We start from the raw sequence: 15,179 nt of genomic DNA, 5'->3' as shown, positions 1-15,179 counted from the left end.
CTGTACCTTACTTTGGTCCAGTATATATAGAGCCACTTTCTTACAACACCCCTTACTAAGATATAGGTTACCTATATCTACCTTTAAATGCAGACACATATAAACCTATAAGTCACTCCCATGACAAGCCTTAACAATCCTGAAGGCAGAGTGCTTGGTTTTGTGTGAGAGGGTGCTGTGCATGAGCAGGACCCTTCTGCAGCTTTCGGAACCTATCCTCTGAGGCTGTTCTGTGATACAGCCATATCATATACTCTTAAGTGCATTATAACCTCGCGGTCAATGCTAACTTTGGAATGGCTGCATCAAAACAGGTTGTGCTTGGTGTCAAACACTTTGGAATCCTACTCCCCTCGAGCCAGTCCTGGCGGCGGGGATAGAATTCCACTCTTCTAGAGGGAGAAGACATGTACACAATTACCTGACCGGTAATAGTTTAAAAGAGCCCCAGCATCACAAAATGGATGCTGCTGCCACAGACACAGGTCTGACCTCCTGCTGTGGGACGAAACTCCGGCAGGGGAGGCCTGGACAATAGGTTTCCTGTCACAGAGAGGTGTAACAGTGTATTGGGGGTGGGCGGGTGCATTCAGTGAATGCTTTTCAGACAGTGCTGGGGGCACATGTGGTGTCCCTGTGCATACCCCAGTTCAAACCGGTTGCAGGGGCACTCAGCCCCTGTTCTGGCACGAAACTGGACAAATGGGAAGGGGTGTAACCATCCCCTCCCCAGGTCCTCCCATAGGTGGGGCCATAGAGTAAGTCCAAACCCTAAACTTAGTATAAGTATAGGAACCCAGTCCTTAGGACTTTAGATTATACCTGGACGAAACTCTGCAACATATATCCTGGAACTTCGACATTCTATTTCGACTAGAAGATTGAAGAATCTCCCTTGGGGTCAAGGAGTGACTCCCCTGTTCAAACAGGCTCTAAAGAAGCATGTTGCGTGTCTGCATTTCTGAGGCTCCCGCCGGATCCCGAAGAATTTGCGACCCAGGCCCCAGACTTCCAGACATCTGAGACAGACCCGAGATCACAGCAAAGCTGAGACCCTTAGCCATCACGACAGACGTGGAACCGGAACCCCTGGACACTGCACATTTGCTTGTGCATCTACTTCCCGAGCTTTCCCGAAGTTGTGAATTGGGCTACTGGTAGTCCAAGCCCTGAGCACCATCTGTACCGAAGATTGTGGGACTACACTCCACAAGTGTTCCGTGGGCCCACTTCTAGCTTTTCTGCTCGAGGCCCCTTCGCGATCCCTGGTCTGTCGACTGGTGGGTCCCCACGAAGGTAACTCTTGTTTCTTGGGCTTCCCTACTTGCTCCAGTCGTGCCCTGACCCCTCCAAAGGGTGAGTCCCTCAGACCTTGCTGGTCTGCTCCGAAGCCAATCTTTGCTTTCTGCATGGGTTGCTGTTGCCAAGGCTTGTTGGGTCCAATCCGGATACTGTCACCGCAGTACTCAACATCCGATGTGGAACAGCGCGAATCCAGCTACTGGTTGTCGTCAACGCCTCCTGGTCCTCGTGGCTGAAGAGTCGGGCTTCACCTTCTGCACGTGAAATCACCCGACATTGCTTGGCATCTTCTCATCGCCTTCCTAGTCAGTGGCAAGTGACCCAGACTCTGTCCCCTCTGCTTTTAGGTGCTTCAGATCTTCGATCCACCCTTGGATCCATCCGGACACTTTCCACTTGGACGCCTGCAGCACTTTTCCGCAGCTCGCCATAGAAAACGATGACTAAACCCGACACCTATGCACCCGGCTTCCCTGGGTGAGGTAACTCGAGTATTCCGGTGCTCCCGTGGATGTTGACTTTTGAACTGCATAGTTCTCAAGGGGTTTGCTCCAAGTCTACTCCTAAGTGTCCCTAATCTTAAAAATTCTAATCGCAACTTTCTCCATAGAAGTCAATAGTGATTCGCGGCTGTGTTTAGACACTGCATGCGTCCCCCGTAGGTCTCCTGCGTCACTACCTTGGGTGGTTCCTGGTTGCCCCAGCGGTTCTACAGGCCCTAGGCCTTGTCTCTATGTCTATCGTGGTACTTATACCACTTTCTTAGTATATGGTTTGTGACATCCCTAGGGCTAATCATATACTGTGCTAATTTGCTGTGTGCTAAATAAGTTTACTGTATGTACTTTTGCCTCTAGGTTCCTAAATAGACTAAAGGGATGTGTTTAGATTAAATACATATATTTTATATATATACCTGGTGTGGTTCTCCTTTCATTTGGTCGTTCACGAGGTTATAGACTGGTAAAACAAGCTGCTTTACATTCCTACAACACTTAGCCTGAAGGCTGCTCTCCACAGCTACCACTAGGATAGATTTCTATATAGGTTGTCACTAAACCTACCATCAATAAGGGTCGTTTGGACTGGTGCAAGGTGCCCACTAAAATAGTGGATAGCATATGCCAGGCCAACTTCTCACAGTTGTGTTGAGATGTGAACAAACATTCCCTCCCCTACACACAAACACATTTGCTGCACTGTCCTAAAGTGCCAAGCACATTCATACAATGTACGTCTTACGTGGTTCCATTTGCTCATTTTCAAGAAGATCGACAAAATAATTAAAGCACAGAGGAGCGGTGGACTCCTGCTTCCACCACCGCTCCCCAACAAAGCTCTACATTTTAGCGCCGAATATTAAAGCGTGGCGGGTTCCCGCCTTTGAAACAAAGGACAAAGTTTTCCAATGACCCCAAAGTGCGAGAAGAGGTTGCAAAAATCAAACCCATTGCACTTGCTGCCTCTTCCCCCTGCCCCACAGCTAAAACACTGATGAAGTATCTCTTCTTTGCCTCTCTAGTACGGTCTCCCCGAATCTGTACACGGTCCACGAAGAAGAACTTTCTCTGCTTCCAGTCGATTCCCTGCACCTCAACTTCTGCTTCCGTCCACTGAAGAGGAGGCCCTACTGGTTCATAAAATAGAGAAAGGACTACAAAACTGTATAAAGTGTGTGTAGTCATCAATCACTGGCAATGACAACCGATGTCCTAACTTGCCTCATACAATGCAAAGGTAGGCGAGCCTACAAATTAATAGCAATACCAGAGTTACGGGTTGGCTCCGGCTTCAAAAGAGATGCATGAGCACAATTTCAAAATATTTTGTATGTCAGCATACAACAAATATCATGTTACATTAAAATACGGTTTATTTAAAGTTCAAGTAAATATAGCTTTTAGACGCTGAATCGTGGTAAATCATATTTGTTATCTTTAAAAAGTAAACAAACAATTCTGGCCCATCTCTGATTACATTTCTGAACTAAAAGGCAGTCCGAGATCATGCGTATCCCCAGGGCTTTAAGTGGGATCAAAAAACTGGGGGGGGGGGGGGGGTCTCTCAAAGGGCCCTGGCCGAGATAATTAAGGGTTGGCTTAAAACACATAAGTTTGAGATATCTGCTTACCATTATGTGCCACCTGACTGGTATTTAGCTGCTGCCTTCTGTCTTTGCATTGAGATATACATAATACAACAAGTAACATTACACCTACCACAAGCCAAAACTACTGGCTTTGTCAATAGGTGTTAGTTGCATAAGATAAATAGGCAACAACAATGGCATCTTTATATAAAATAGTTAAAATGCTTCAGTTCGGCAAAGATGAGACTGAAAGAACTCTAACGAGTCCCTTTAACCTCTTCCATGCTCATTACGAGCTGAGCTAGTCATGAGCCGTGGAACGCTCGCATGCGGGGATAATTCCTCTGCTGTGCTGTGCTGAGCATTCCATGGAAACTGGTGTGGTCATGACGAGCTCAGCTCTTCATGAGCACACGAGCACTGTGCCTCAAGACGAATTGAGCTCGTCATGAGCACCCGGGCGCTGCGTGCGTCCCCCAGCACAGCAGGGGAATTACCCCCGCACGGAAGGGGTTAAAGATACATCAAAAGCAGTGAAGGGAAGTCCTGCTGCCAAGTTAAGATTATTTTTTTTCACTCGGACGGTGAGAGTAAGGATAGAGAGCCCGAAAGGGGCCCGTCTCCGCACCTTCTTTTTAGAACTGCTGGTGCAGACCACCAGCAGGACCCGACCCACTCAAAGCCCAGCATATCCCTGTATTTCCAGTTATTTATTTAGCGACAGAAAGGTATTGGAGTGTTTTAAATAAGCAGAAGGACATTAATGCCAACGCTCCCGAATTCGAGCCTAATCTCTCGCCTCCCTATTGATTGTGAACATCTGACCTTGAGATTCCGCTGCTGACAAACAATTAGTTGTCAGCCTAGTATCCTAAGCCTGAGCCCTGACTGTATAGATTTAAATGTCGGGCGTGCAGTGGCTCATGGGCACGGACGGAAGAAAGGTATTCAATGCAGCAAAGGTGCTGCCTGTTCCTCCGTTTGATGGGACTTTAGTGACAGGCAGTGAGTGGTACGATGCATCGAAGTGTGCTGCGAGTAACCTGCTTCTCCAGCCTACAAACTGCCTGCAGCACTCTGATTCACCATGACAATCAATCAAGCGTGTCCATCAAAGCCACAGCGCTCTCTCCTCTTGCTAAAGTAAGGGAAAACAAAGTATTGATCCAATGGGGTAAGGCGGTGCCAGCCCCCAGCAGTAGGGGGTCCCTCTGTAGCATAAGTGGGTCTTTCTGAGTCTGAGCTGTACTGGGAACAAAGCAAAGAAACCCCTGATTTTCTCTGCGCAGGAGTCAAACCAAAAAGAAGCAGTGCTATGTCTGCCTTATTACAGAGAAATGAGCACTTCAGAGCTCGAGATTTTCAGATCCCATAAAACAGGACCATGACATTTATTTAATTAAGATTTTTCCTTTGTATCCTGGTACTTTCCTGGATTTTATACACCGGACTACGAGTACCAGAATGCAAAAATCTGGTCAGCACAATATACAAAGATTGTCCCTAAAGGCGAGAAATTCAAAGCAAGACGCTCTCCGGCACCTGCACAGGAAAAAATAATTCATTGTGTGCGCATATTTCTTAAAGGAAGTTTGCAAACAAACTGGCATTGACTGTGCAATACCATGCAAAAGAAGGTTCACTTAAGGAATCGCACTGCTATGCTAGATGCTCATCACCCTTTCATTCCATATGAAGCTGCAAAACACCACACTTCAGAAGAGAAAACGTGCGATGATAAATGAACTGAGCAATGAGGCTGCGGGAAAAAGAAATGAGCAGGGATAAGCCAGAAAAGAAGGCAGAGTGAAAGTTAGGGTAGAGAGACTGCCCAATATATTGACTTGTCGTAAATGTACAATGTTAATATTAAATACTACATTTCAGTAAGGCAGCATATTACACTCTACTTACAGGTGCGTGAAGACCCCATTAGTATAAAGCAATATTTATTTGTATGTAAATGAAAACTTGTGTATTAGCTAAACGGTGTTCATTGTTCATCAAATAATTCTTAAATTGTTAATAAGGCTTATTTTTTGTGACATACACAAAAATGAAACCAAAACAGAGAAAAGGTCCTCAAGTAATAGGCAGTCCCTCCTCAAACCATCAGGGCCAGTTTAATTTTGTGAGTGTTTATGAAGTAAACAGATAGTCATCTTAAATGCATCCTCAAATCATCAGGAACCAGCTCATCTTGGGAAGTCGTCAACTGCTCATCCTCTGATCATCAGTAACAATCACATCTTGTGGCGTCATCAGATACTCATTTTCAAGTTATCCTCAAGTCATCAGGCTCACTTTTCTAAGCTCTGCTGATGACCTCAAGAGCTTGATGAGGTCTGATGATGTGAAAATGACTTCTACAGTAGTTGGAGTATCATTCAATGACGCTGGGATGGCTTCTAAAGTAATCCTGTTTGACCTAGGTCATTGGGCCATGTTGTTGGCCAAGCCCCCTAAGTTGAGATATAGTTGATCTTCATGTAAGTGACATCCAAAAAAGTGTCTTGCTCTCCTTGCTAGTTATAAGGATTCAGTGTTTTGAACCGGTTAGAGTAAGTTTCCTAAAAAAACAAAAAATAAAACCTTTCCTGCAACACGGGCTCTTGACAAAGAAAAATTTACCTGCAAACAGCTTTTGAATGATAAAATATTTATTTTCAAGAAAAAAAAACTTTCAAGAAGCAAAGCTATTTCTATTTTTTTTTATTTAACATTTTTAAATTACAGGTGATCTCATTCACTGGCATGTCCATTGGTGGTTAACTTATGAACTTCGCAATTTTTGTGTGCTGTTTTTTTTTTTTTTTTTTTTACAGAATGTGTAGGTAACCTGATTCGAAAATGATTACTACCATGTGATCAGATAACATTTGTTTACACTTTGAGAAACTTAATGTAATATTTTTCTATTACATTTTAGAACCACAATTTCCCTGCAACATTTTCAGTTTAAAATACCCCTTTGAGGATTTTATTTATATGTACAGTATTATGATTAAACAGTCAATATGCTACTTTTATAAAACAAGACAAATTTGCCGTGTAAGGTTACATTTTCTTTATTTCTATTATTTTGCAAATTATGAGTGTGTTTGAAAGTATGTTGCAATAGCCCCACATTTGCAGAGGATTCTACTGTTTAACAGTTTTTGAATTCTGAGAATATTCATGATGGAGAACTTGAATTATAGGTAAGTAATGTTGCCTTTTTTGTCTTAAGTATTCATAGATTCACCTGTGACCACTGTCTCATTACCGGCGAGGCAGTGCTCATAAAATATTATTCGCTTGTGACAGGTTAAATACGACCTTTGCGCTAATGGTAGGAAAGATGGTGGATTAAGGGCTATCCCGTGTTTGACTGGAGCTCTCAAGGCCAGCATCCGCTTAATTGGTTGCTGCATAGGAAATGGTTTTATTATAGGCTGGTGAAATGATTCGGACATGGGCTCATCCTCACTGCCAATCTAGTACCAATCTAGTACCAGTGCGCTGCCCTGGTAAGCCTATCCGTCCAGCCTAAATGGCAATGGCGTATCGTGCGAACCACTTATAAAATTCTCCACAGCTTCCTCAATATAGACACATAGCGTGTATGCTCACCCCCGATAGTCATGTAAACCTTCCTTGTATCACCACGTTTTTAACTGTGAGATCGCTCCTGCTTCCTCGGAATAGGCACCAACTGCGAATGCTCACTTGTTACAACCACGCAATTACACGTCCTTGAACGTTGGAGCATGTCCATCTGTGGCTACCGGCTCGGTGCTCCCAGCCTGATCTCCACCTGGGCACAACCCCTGCCTTCCGCCCACCTGTAAGCATGTTCGAACTCACTCGCCTGGCGGTAAGACCTCTTGGAATCGCGAGGCTTCTCACTTCTTAAACGGTCGGATGCACGTTTCACTCCCAGTCACTTTTTTTAAATATAATGAATATTCTGTCTCTAAAATGTATATATCTTTTCTTTATTTCCTTTTCCTTTTTCAGGCATTTTGAGGTTTTATAACGTTAAGGCAATTATTGATTGTCCTGATGATGGTCCCCATGATCTAATAGGGGGACCGAAACACCATCGACCTGTCTAGCACCCTATACAAAACTTGATTTCTATGTATTGTAATGGTGCTTTTTGACACTTCTGTATATTTTGAATGTAAACAGAAAAACGTTTGCTTGCCTTAAAAAAACCTTCTATGTTTCTAATTCACCTTCTGTACTCACCCCGCTAGTGTTGGGCACAGGCTTGTGTACCACACGGGTGTATTGTGGAAGGTATTCTCGCTGTATGGATTAACTGTTTATCCAGTATTAGGGTATCTTTCATAGATTCACATGCCTGAATCATTCCCCGTCGTCGAGGCGGGAGTCCCACGGTATAAACATATACAACAGCAGTGCCTAGAAAATTTCTTGTAGTAGGCTGGAAAAGCCCAAAGGCCTAACTAGGCCTCAAAACTTAGCAGCCTATCTACATCATTATGTAAAAAGAACTGAAATAGTAGCCTCAGCCAATCAGCTGTCCTCACCCTCTAGAACCTTCCCAGCTCAGGCAGTTCTCCTCAGATTTTCACTGCACTTCGTGTGTAAGGGAGTCTCCCTGAGTGCCTACTCAGTTTTTGATCTTTTTTCCTCAAAATGCCTGAAAAGAAGGCTCTTTTCAAAGCTTGTGGAACCTGCTACAAGAAGAGGGTCCATGTGGATGACCAGCACTCTGACTCTATTTATTGTCTGCACCCTTCACATATTGTGAAGGACTGTAGGATTTGCCGTACCTTCCCTCAGAAAACTATCAGGGATAGGGAGGCAAGGGTTCTTTTGTGGTTGAAGTCTTCTTCCACTGATGATGAGGACAAGGCCTCTACCTCCAGCAAGAGAGCTAGATCCAAAGAAAGTTCTTCTCCTGAGAGAACTTCAGAACCCTCAAAGAGTGCATCAGCTTCTTCAGGTTTAACAACTGTGAGTACAACCCAGGCTAAGACTGTTTCTCTGGTATCTGTACCTACTACTACCTTGACTTCTGCCTCTTCATTTACTTCTACGGTTACCACTTCGGCTATTACCTCGCCTTTGATGTCTGTTAAACCATCGCGGACTAAAAACAAGTTGCCATCGTCGATGTCTCCGTTGACGACGGCTCCGTCGACTAAATCTTCTGGTCCGTCGACAATTCTGTCATCGACTTTGTCGTCGACGAGGGCCTCGTCGACAAAGGACTCGTCGTCACCATCGATGGGCTCGTCGACGAAAGACTCGTCGACACAGACACCATCGACGGACCCGTCGGCGAAGACCCCATTGACGGACCCGTCGACAAAGGGCTCGTCGACAAAGACACCATCGACGGTCCCGACGACAAGGGACTCGTCGACGAAGGCATCATCAGCGGTTCCGACGACGAGGGACTCGTCGACTAAGACACTATCGACGGTCCCGACGACGAAAGGTTCGTCGACGAAGACACCGTCGACGGCAAAATCTTTGTCATTGACAGTACCGTCGACGGAAATCCCTGTAACAGTGCCTTCGGCAGTGACATCTGCTCATCTGTTGCACAGTTCACCTCCGACAAAGATACAATATACTCATTTTCAAATGAAAACTTATCAAAGGCAAGATTATTCTCACATTTCTCCTCTATTACCATCGCACATTTTGGAGCCGTATGTGGAGGAGGCGTCAGATGAAGGGGAAAGGATGACGGTCCTTTTGGGATTTCCAGTCACCCTTCTCAATCAAATAATAAATATCAGGAGGATGATGAAGATGATGTCCCTGGTCATTATACGTATGACGTTTATTCCACGCCATATCAATCACCTCATACTAGACCTTCTCGGTCTGAGGACACTAGTAATTTGCCAACTTCCTTAATTCAGGATTTGCAGGCTATGTTGGCGGATTATCGCCAGAGATTTCCACCAACTCCGGTTGCACCCGCTGGGTCGCCTATTCCAGTTGACGTGCCAAGACCTCCGTCACCACGAGCTTCATTGTCGCCAAGACAAGATACTGGTCCAGCACCTCAAAATGATACAGATACTTCTTCTAATGATGACGAAGAAAGCAGGGAAGAAGGCAAGTTGCCGGATAAAACACCTGTAGATCCTTGGGAGGATTATGTCATTCCTATGCCTTCGCCGCCTGCGCCCCGTCCTTCAGATTCTCCACCTGAAGATATTGGCGGTTTTCACAATATTATGCAGCGAGCTGCTAATAGATTTGAATTGGCCGTCACAGTTGAGCAGTCGGACTGCTTTTTACATGACTTTAAAGAGGGATATCGCAGAGCTACCAGGGCTATTCCCATTATTGACTATATTTGGAAGGAGGGCCTCAACATAATGAAAACGCCCGCTTCCATTCCTGCAGCCCTTCCAAGAATATAGAAAAAGTATTGAGCACCATCAGATACTCCATCTTGTTTAATAGGTCACCCTCGACCAGATTCTGTCATATCCCAGGCTGCGCAGCAGAAATCCAAAAATCCTTCTGCTCCCATTTCAACACCACCTGACAAGGAGGGCAGAAGACTTGATGCCATTGGAAAGAAGTTTTCGGCAAATGCAGCAGCCTCCATTAAAGCAGCTAATTCATTGGCTATCCTGGCTCGTTATGATAGACAGATGTGGTCCGATCTGACGGAATATCTTGATTTGATCCCTGAGGATCATCAGATGGAGGTACGCAGAATTGTGCAGGAGGGTGAAAGAGCGGCTTCAGAAATCATCGATTGCGCCCTGGACATTTCAAACACCAATTTCAGGCAATTGGCTGGAGCAGCTGTACTTCGGCGTCAAGGTTGGCTCAGGGCTACCACCTTCAGGCCTGAGGTCCAAACCAAAATCTTGGACATGGCATTCGATGGAGATTCACTTTTTGGGAAGCACATCGATGACGCTTTGCTGGCTATAAAAACTGATAGACACAGCTGAATCACTTGGGACCCTGCAATACAAGAGGGGATCCTTTAGAGGAGCAAGAGGCAGTGGTTACTCCTCCAGAGGCAATTATTCCAACCAACAAAATCGTCCGTATCAATCTAACTACAACACACCTTACTATCAATCCTCTTACAGGCAGCCTGCCTCTGGTTCTTTCTCTCGGCAAGGAGGGAAACGACGCTCAAGCAATCAAGGGCGAGATTCCAACAAGCGCCAATGAGCTTTGCCGGATGTCAGCCACTCACCTTTCCCTTCCCGTGGGCGCCAAAATCTCCGCCTTTTACCACCAATGGCGGAAGATAACTTCAGATCAGTGGGTCCTGGATCTTGTCAGGAATGGACACACTCTGGAGTTTTTGCAGAAGCCTCCAACAACGCCGCCCAGGGGTCCCCCTCCCCCTCGTCTTCACTTACTCTTCAAAGAAGCTTTAAAGATGAAACACAAGAATGCGATAGAACGAGTTCCTCCTTCTCAGAAAGGGAAAGGATTTTATTCTCGCTTCTTCCTCGTAGAGAAAAATTCAGAAGTGGCGTCCAATACTGGATTTGCGCAAACTCAACAAATGTCTAAAGAAACAGAGTTTTCGCATGGTAACGTTGAAGGACATTCTGAATTGTCTCAACGAAGGGGACTTTATGGCTTCTCTGGATCTGCAAGACGCCTACTTCCACATCCCTATTCACCCGAAACACCGCAAATACCTAAGGTTTCAAGTGGCTGGCGTCCATTTCCAATACAAAGTGCTCCCATTCGGCCTAAAATCGGCCCCCAGAATCTTTACCAAATGTCTGGCTCCGGTGGCAGCAATGTTGAGGTCCCAGGGAATGCAAGTTTTCCCATACCTCGACGACTGGCTGTTAAAAGGTCCAACCAGAAACTCAACAATGGAAGCGGTCAGGAGTACGCTTTCTCTCTCCTCGAATCTAGGACTGACCCTCAATTCGAAAAAATCTCAGCTTCAACCTCGTCAAGAATTGACCTTTCTGGGAGCAGTCTTGAACACATGCCAGTGCAAGGCGTACCTGACACAAGAGCAGCAAAACAAGCTGTTAAAACTAGCAAGACGAATATTTGCAAGAAGTCACTTTCAGTTCGGATATTCGCTTCCCTTCTAGGGATGTGCTCATCTGCGATCAGCCTCATTCCTATGGCGAGACTCAGAATGAGACCGTTGCAAGAAGAGTTACTTCGTCAGTGGAAGCAAGTCGACGGATCATTCGACGACCGCATCAAAGTGACTGCCAAAATGAAACATGCTCTTCTTTGGTGGTCGAAGGCGCACAATTTGTCGCCGGGCCTCACTTTTCTCCAAGAAATTCCAGAGTTCACCCTGACTACGGACGCATCCAAGGAAGGTTGGGGAGGTCACCTTCAGGACCTTCAGATCCAGGGAAGATGGTCTCGCCAGTACCAACAGAAGCACATCAACAGCTTGGAGCTGAGGGCCATTTTTCTCTCCCTACAAGCCTTCCTGCCAAGGATTGTGAATTTGTCCGTGCTGGTGCGTACGGACAATACCACCAGCATGTTCTACATAAACAAACCGGGAGGAACGAAATCTCTCACCCTGTCGCTGGAGGCTCAGGAGATGTGGGAATGGGCCCTGCGCCATGGCATATCCCTCAGAGCATAGCATGTGCAAGGCGTTCGGAACTCTCTAGCAGACAGCCTCAGCAGAACGTTCACAGGCTGTCACGAATGGGAGCTCGAACAACATCAAGTAGAGATGATCTTTTGACTTTGGGGGACACAGATGCTGGATTTGTTCGCCACACACCAGAACAGCAAATGTCTGTTTTATGCCAGCAGGTTCCCACAACAGGGGTCAAGAGGAAATGCCCTTCTGATGAGATGGACCGGAATGTTTGCGTACGCCTATCCTCCGATTCCGCTCATTCCGAAGGTACTGCAAAAGATGAAGAGGGAACACTGCACTCTCATCCTCATTGCTCCCCGTTGGCCAAGGCAATTTTGGTTTCAGGAGCTCCTGCTGCTCTCTCAACAACCTCCGTTTTGTCTCAAACCGACAGTGTCGATGTTGACAAGAGAGAGAGGTCAAATCCAACATCCGAATCCTCAATCGCTGCACTTGCACGCTTGGCTCCTGACTTCCTAGAGTTCAAGGACCTAAACATCTCCTCGGACTGCAGGGAGATCTTGTCGCAAGCATGTGCGCAAAGTACCATCAAAACATATAGTTTTAAGTGGAAACGATTCTGCTCATGGTGTGGAGACAATGATGATCATCCACTTCAAGCTCCTCCTGAAGCCATCCTTCCATACCTGCTGTCTTTGGCTAAGGCTGGTCTAGCTTTTTCTTCCATTAAGGTGCATCTGGCAGCGATATCCAGATTCAGGAAGAGTTCCAACAAACCATCCTTATGTTCATCCTCTTTGATCAAACAATTCCTTAAGGGACTATTCCGAGCTTTTCCACCAGTTCGTCCTCCTCCTCCTGAGTGGGATCTTAATATTGTTCTTTCTCAGCTTCTAAAAAGGCCTTTTGAACCGATTCATAAAGCGGAACTAAAGTTTCTTACTTGGAAAGTGGCTGTCTTGCTGGCTCTTACTTCAGCTCGCAGAGTTAGTGAAATACAGGCTTTCACTATTACTCGCCCTATCTTGCAATTCTCTAAAGACTTTGTTTCGCTTAGAACCAATCCAAAGTTCATTCCTAAAGTACCAACTCCATTCCACATCAATCAACCGGTCAAACTCAGAACCTTTTTCCCGGATCCTAAAACTCCTGCGGAGAAAGTCTTACATTCGCTGGATGTGAAACGGTGCCTGAAGTTTTATCTTCAGAAGACAAAGGAAATCGCAAATCTAAACAACTTTTTGTTGCTTATGGCAAAGCCACCTTGGGTCAAGCTGTCACAAAAGCATCTTTAGCTAGGTGGTTGTCTTCTACAATTACTTTCTGTCATGACAAGGCCAACAAACCTTTATCAAGGAAAGTCAAGGCGCATTCCACAAGAACAATGTCAGCGTCTACGGCCCTTTTCGCTGGAGTGACGTTGGAGAACATTTGCAGAGCTGCTACTTGGAAAAGTGTACACACTTTTACCGAACATTACTGTCTGCAGTCGGCGGTTCATGATGATACAGCAGTTGGTGATGCGGTGCTGCAGCATCTTCTTCACTAAGGTTGGATAACTTATGGTCTTTTATTCTTCTTTTAAAGTTTAAGTATTTATAATGCTGTCCTATCAATGATGTTTTTTATAAAGGTTTTAATGCATGTGTTATGTTAACAAGTTTGTGCTCTATTACCTTCCTGGTTGTGTGGGGATAGATATATGATTTCTTTGTCTCCCACCTTCCTCTATCGACAGACATGATGTTACTGCTTGCTACTCTGATTCAGGCATGTGAATTTATGAAAGATACCCTAATACTGGATAAGAAAACGAGTTACTTACCTGTAACTACGGTTATCCAGTATTGGTATCTTTCATAGATTCACATGCACCCACCCTCCTCCCCGGCAGGGCAGTTCTATTCTATGGATACTCATTCTCACTTGTGCTGGGAAAATCTGAGGAGAACTGCCTGAGCTGGGAAGGTTCTAGAGGGTGAGGACAGCTGATTGGCTGAGGCTACTATTTCAGGTCTTTTTACATAATGATGTAGATAGGATGCTATAGGCTACCCTTTTCTGAATCATACCCTTTTCTGAACCATAAGCGTGGAAGGGTATACTCGGATGTGAGTCCCTTGCTCATTGCACCATCAGGATTCAAGCAAGCCGGGCCGAAGACGGCTGAAATGCCAGAAACCGGTCCCCGGAAGCTTGTTTCCTTCCCAGTATAAGAATTGGCTTGGTAGTTTGGCCTGCCCTGTTCCCATGATGCACTGGGTCTGGTACAGACTAATTTGCATGTAGCCAGGTTCTGAGCTGGGATGGTGCAGTGAGCTAAAAAACGGTGATGGATCAAGCCCTGTTCTTTGGACTGGGTAAGAGTGGTCTGCTTAATTCAGACACTCTGTTCATCACCACCCCCTTTTCTGAATCATTTTTGTCCACCATAAGCGTGGAAGGGTATACTCAGATGTGAGTCCCTTGCTCATTGCACCATCAGGATTCAAGCAAGCCGGGCCGAAGACGGATGAAATGCCAGAAACTGGTCCCCGGAAGCTTGTTTTCTTCCCAGTATAAGAATTGGCTTGGTAGTTTGGTCTGCCCTGTTCCCATGATGCACTGGGCCAGGGTCAGACTAATTTGCATATAGCCAGGTTCCGAGCTGGGATGGTGCAGTGAGCTAAAAAACGGTGATGGATCAAGCCCTGATCTTTGGACTGGGTAAGAGTGGTCTGCTTAATTCAGACACTCTGTTCATCACCACCCCCTTTTCTGAATAAGTTTTGAGGCCTAGTTAGGCCTTTGGGCTTTTCCAGCCTACTACAAGAAATTTTCTAGGCACTGCTGTTGTATATGTTTATACCGTGGGACTCCCGCCTCGACGACGGGGAATGATTCAGGCATGTGAATCTATGAAAGATACCAATACTGGATAACCGTAGTTACAGGTAAGTAACTCGTTTTCTTATTGAGTAAACTTGAATGTCCGGCTGGACCTGTCACTCCAAATATAGATCTGACTCTGTCTATATTTACTGCTTCATATATTTTTAAATGCATGGGACCACTGTTGTTCTAATAAGTATGTTCCCCCAGGTTCCCTGCTGACTGAATTGGGGCCCCTTGTTGTTGTTAATATATGTTAAAATGATTCAAGCCTATCCAGTTTGACTGATAGATTTACATCCTTTGAATTATATATAAAGGCGACTTTACTGACTTTCGCATTAGTGATCTAACACCATCTTCCTC

At 45.4% G+C, this 15,179-nt stretch overlaps 1 protein-coding gene across 1 annotated transcript in view; it reads left to right on the top strand.

Moving 5' to 3' along the window:
* NFKBIZ (NFKB inhibitor zeta) overlaps positions 1–15,179 on the top strand; it is a 520,270-nt gene that overhangs the window by 502,290 nt on the left and 2,801 nt on the right. The window lies entirely within an intron of this gene.

Source organism: Lissotriton vulgaris, chromosome 8 (assembly GCF_964263255.1).
Source record: "Lissotriton vulgaris chromosome 8, aLisVul1.2, whole genome shotgun sequence".
In the NCBI taxonomy this organism is placed as follows: domain Eukaryota; kingdom Metazoa; phylum Chordata; class Amphibia; order Caudata; family Salamandridae; genus Lissotriton; species Lissotriton vulgaris.
The sequence above is the reverse complement of the archived record's forward strand: the minus strand, read 5'-3'. Positions and strand labels throughout refer to the sequence as shown.